Here is a 4401-nt window from a genome sequence, read left to right on the forward strand (position 1 = left end):
TCTAACCTACTCACAGGTTTGTTGTGAAGATTAATGAGATGAGACACACGAGCTGCCTAGCACAGGGGCACCTGGGTTGTTCAGTCGGTTAAGCATCCGACTCTTGATTTCGGTTCAGGTCATGATCTCACGGTTGGTGAGTTCAAGCCCGCATCAGGCTCCATGCTAATGGTACAGAACCTGCTTGGGCTTCTCTCTCTCTCTCTCTCTCTGCCCTTCCCCTGCTTGTGTGCACTCTCTCTCTCAAAATAAATTTAAATATCTGGGGGGGGGAGAATTTTCAATTAGCAACAATCGTGCCTCAGATAAACCTCATTGGCTACGACACTGCCACTGTGCAAAGCTGAAATTTTAAAATTAAGAAGAAAATATGCTCAGCACAGTGCCTGGCACCCAGGAGACACTAGCAAATGTTAGTTCTTTTGTTATTTTTACGTCCGATCCGAAAAGCTACGTCTGTGCTTATTGGAGAAAAGTTAGAAAGTCAATAAAAGTAGAAAGAAGTTTGAAGTCATCACGACGTCGCCAGCAGCCAAAGATAACCAATATTAATGCTTGCTGCATTTTTTCTAGCACATCTTCTACAGAATCTTTTTAAACACACAGTTGGCATCATACTCTATCCGCAGCGTCATATCCTCTTTCTTAGAATTGACTCTTCGTCATTAGCGCCTTCCCCTGTCCTCGCGGATTCTTCGAAGATTCTGCTCTGAAAGGCTGAGTGACGCTCCAGCAAGAGTCGTGCCGCATCTGGAACGTGTATCCATGTGCAAAGAGATGCAACAGTGGGTTCAGGAGCAACCACCCTTAGACAACAGCCTTCATGTCCTTGACCACGTGTGGTGTTGCCTTAGGATGGTTTTAAAGCCGTCGATAAACGCTGCCGGATTGGAGCCACGATGCAAAAACACCCTTTTGCCTATGTCCAGACATAGCAGGATGAGATGGTAAAAAGTTGCGAAGAAAACAAGTGAGACAAGCCACGAATGCGAAAGAGAGCAAGCAAAAGCCCCTCCCTGGTCCCCTTTTCATCCCACTGGTAAACAGCAGTCACTTTGATGTACGTGCTTCTGGCCCTTTCTTCCATAGGTACGTAACCACAGACACACTGATCCAGGGCTAGCCAGGGGTCCGGGAGCCTGCCCAAACCTGGGTCCGGTCCTGACTGCCGTGCGTGACCGCGTGGGACCCCGGGCAAGTTACACCTAGCCTTGCCACGTGCCCCGTTTTAGAAGGTCTCGGGCAGTTGTTTCTGCAGTGAGTTTTCTAATGTCTCCAGCACCTCCCCCCCACCCCCCCACCCATCCTCCGTCAACCTCCGAACGGATACGGAAGATTGGGTGAAAGCCCATTCCTGAAGCCGGGTGGGGGTCCCCTTTGCCCTTTGGACCAGACATTCCTGCTGAGCCGCTTCTCGAAGGCCCCTGGACCACAGGCAAGGTTGGCACCCCTGACGCTTGAAGCAGGGGGACGTGGATTCACCTGGGCAGATGGGGGATTGCACAAGTTGCCTACACGGATGCCTCCCGCCTGGCTCCTCAACGCTCACCCAGGTGGGTGTGGCTACGTGGGGACAGGTGGGACCTCACTTACCACTTGGGGGCCCCAATCATGGTCATCCTGTCCCCGTCAGGGAGCATGGAGAATGCCATCTAACGCTTTCTCAAAAGTGACATCGCCTTCTCCAGCCCAGGGTGTTGTCAAGCTATGGCTGTGACCACGGGACAGGAGGGCATCTCACAGAACATTTAAATAAATGTGGAACAGGCCGCAGTGAGTGACCCCCCGCCCCCACCTTAGGCCTTCCCCAGGCATTGTCAGATGCGCCTTCTGTGTGCACCGCCCCCCGCCCCCACCCCCACCCCCTGCTTCTGTCTGTCACCTCTTGGAGCTGACCTCATTCAATCGCGTGGGGAAAATCAACTGTGCGATTAACGAAAATTGCAAGACACGCTCAGCTTTACCTGGAAACTCTCCAGAGAGCTGCTTCCTCCAGGAGCGGGGAACTGGGCCACATGTTCACTTTATTTACTTCCCTACACATATCTGGCCCACTTTGCACGGTGATTCATTTCAGGAGAGGTGGATCAGATAGGGCAGCACCCAACGCGGAAGCCGGCTGGGAACGGATGCTTGAGTCCCGGAATTGCCTTCCCGGTAACCTCGGAAGCGGGCTCTCCTCTTTCCCACTCACACTCGCCCTCTCTCCTACCTGACGAGGCTCCTCGCCAGAAATCCTGAGCCTTTTGCCCATTTGCCACAGGAAAAGGGGACTGGCCTTTCGGAGGGGCGGGTGACTCAGGTGGAGTCCCCAGGGAGACCCCGCGGGCTCAGAGTGCCACTGTGCAGCCCTAGCAGGTTGAGGACCTCCTGAGGACCCGGTTTCCTCATCTGCAAAATAAGATGCTTCCTCTCGGGGTGCTACCAGTTTCAGCGAAATCACATTGTGGGGAAGCTTGCCTCTGGGCCTTCACACAGGCTGTTCCTTCTTCCGGAGACACGGTTCTTGTCACTCCACCCCAGTCCCAGCCCCTCCGCCTGACGGACACCAACGATACTTTTGGACATAGTTTACACGTTATTTCTTCACCCCCAGTCTAGCCTGCGCCCAGAAATACAGTCTTTTGCGCTCTTCTTTCCGCCTCAGCTTAAGTACCTCTGGACTCTTTTTTAACGCCTGCCTCCTCGGCCAGGACCGGGAGCTTCACAGGGCAAGGCTGGGTCTGCGTGGCTCGCCCCCCACCCCCCACCCCCACCCCCACCCTGGTCCCTGGCTCCTCGACACAGGTCTGACCCATCGCTGGCCCTCAGGAAACACCAACGTCCCTTTCAGAATCAGGAGGCGGCCGGCGGCTCTAAAGCCTCCCATGACTACGTGGGAGGCCCTTAGACTTGGCATCTTGCGGATCAAGGCCGGGCCAAGGCCAAGGGGACTGTGGCAGAAGCCTTGACGTTTGCTGGGGTGCCTTGCAGCTCTGGGCCCGTGGCCGAGCTCCCCCTAGAACTCGGGGTTCAGTCAGTTCCCTGATTGTGCGGTCAGATTAGGGGCGGGCAGGCCCGGGCAGGCCTCCTCTGAAGCGCAGGCCGCCGGGACGGGCAAACCCAGGGCCTCGCCCACGCTGCCCTGCACGCTGAGCGCACACAGGCTGCTACACGCCCGGCGAGACGCGGCGGGCTGCTCGCCCCACACAGTCACAACCTGTCTCCATTTTGAGGGCAAGGGAAGCCCCTGAGGTACAGTGTGGCCCCTTGAGCCCCCCACACCAAAGACACACCGGGTAGACACACACGCTGACAGATGCCCCTGTGCTCCCACCCTCCACTCAGAGAAAACTGGAGGGGCCCAGAAAACTGGGGCCGGGCCCAGACCTCTGCTGTGGGTTTTCACGGGCCCAAACAGTCCTGGGTTTACGAGCTGAGGAGGGTGGTAATCCTGATAAGCATGGCCCGGTGCCACAGGAAGCTGCTCGTCTGTGTGCCCTGGGGAGCTACACTGAGTGTGAGAATCATGCCAACGGTAGCCGCCACCGAGGCTGGCTTTTGTCAAAGGCTCGCTGTGTGCCAGGCACTGCGTTAGGCCCTTGGGACACGGCGAGGAGATGAGCCAGACCTAAGAAGTTCTGCCCTCGCGCAGCCGATGCCTGGAGAGGACAGACGGTAAATGGGATACATGGCGTGGCTTCCAGCGGGTTGGAAGGCGGCCGGTGCCGTGGAAGGAGAAGAAAATAGGAAAGAAGTGTGGGGCTGGGCGGGGGATCTCTGAGCTGCTGCACGGCGGTGATCAGGAAAGGCCTCCTGGAGAAGGGGACCGGGGATCATCTCGCGTCACCTTGTTAACAAGCTCTTGGAGTCATTACACTCGCCATCCCCATTTTATGGATGAGGGAACTGAGGCTCTGAGGGTCTCCCTGATATCCAGGCGCTAACCTGCCGTGAGACCCTGTCCCCTTGCCCCCTTGCGTGGTGGCCCCAGCCTGCCAGGCCCCTGCGGGACCCTGGGCTGTGCTCAGAACCCCACCTGCTGGGTTGGCCCAAAGAGAGCAGCTGCTGAGTGTCCTAGGGCCCGGCACTCCTGCCCGGCGGACCTGTTTGGGCTGGACAGCCCAGCCCCTGAAAAAGTTCTTTTGTGTTTTCTCAAAGGGCCTCACAGAGGGTTAAACGCCCTCACATTAGTGCTAATTTGGGGCTGACTGTCCTATTCAGCCAGTGACAAAGCCAGGTGTTTGCACAAGGGCCTGAGGAATGGGACCACACGCACTGCCAGGAGCACGGCTCTGTGCCCTCCGCCCCCTGCCCTCCCAGGCACCTGTTTCTGTCCCAGTAAGTAACCGGAGCTCTGTTTCTGGCTCTGCCCCACATCTGCACCAGCCTTTGCCCAGCTCTCCCAGTGGAAGAGACCTC

At 56.9% G+C, this 4401-nt stretch overlaps 1 pseudogene; it reads right to left on the bottom strand.

Moving 5' to 3' along the window:
- Nucleotides 1-239: 239 nt before the first annotated feature.
- Nucleotides 240-345, bottom strand: LOC122241596 (annotated as a pseudogene).
- Between the last annotated feature and the right edge of the window lie 4056 nt (nucleotides 346-4401).

The sequence above is a fragment of the Panthera tigris genome, chromosome C1 (genome assembly GCF_018350195.1).
Source record: "Panthera tigris isolate Pti1 chromosome C1, P.tigris_Pti1_mat1.1, whole genome shotgun sequence".
NCBI classification, from domain to species: domain Eukaryota; kingdom Metazoa; phylum Chordata; class Mammalia; order Carnivora; family Felidae; genus Panthera; species Panthera tigris.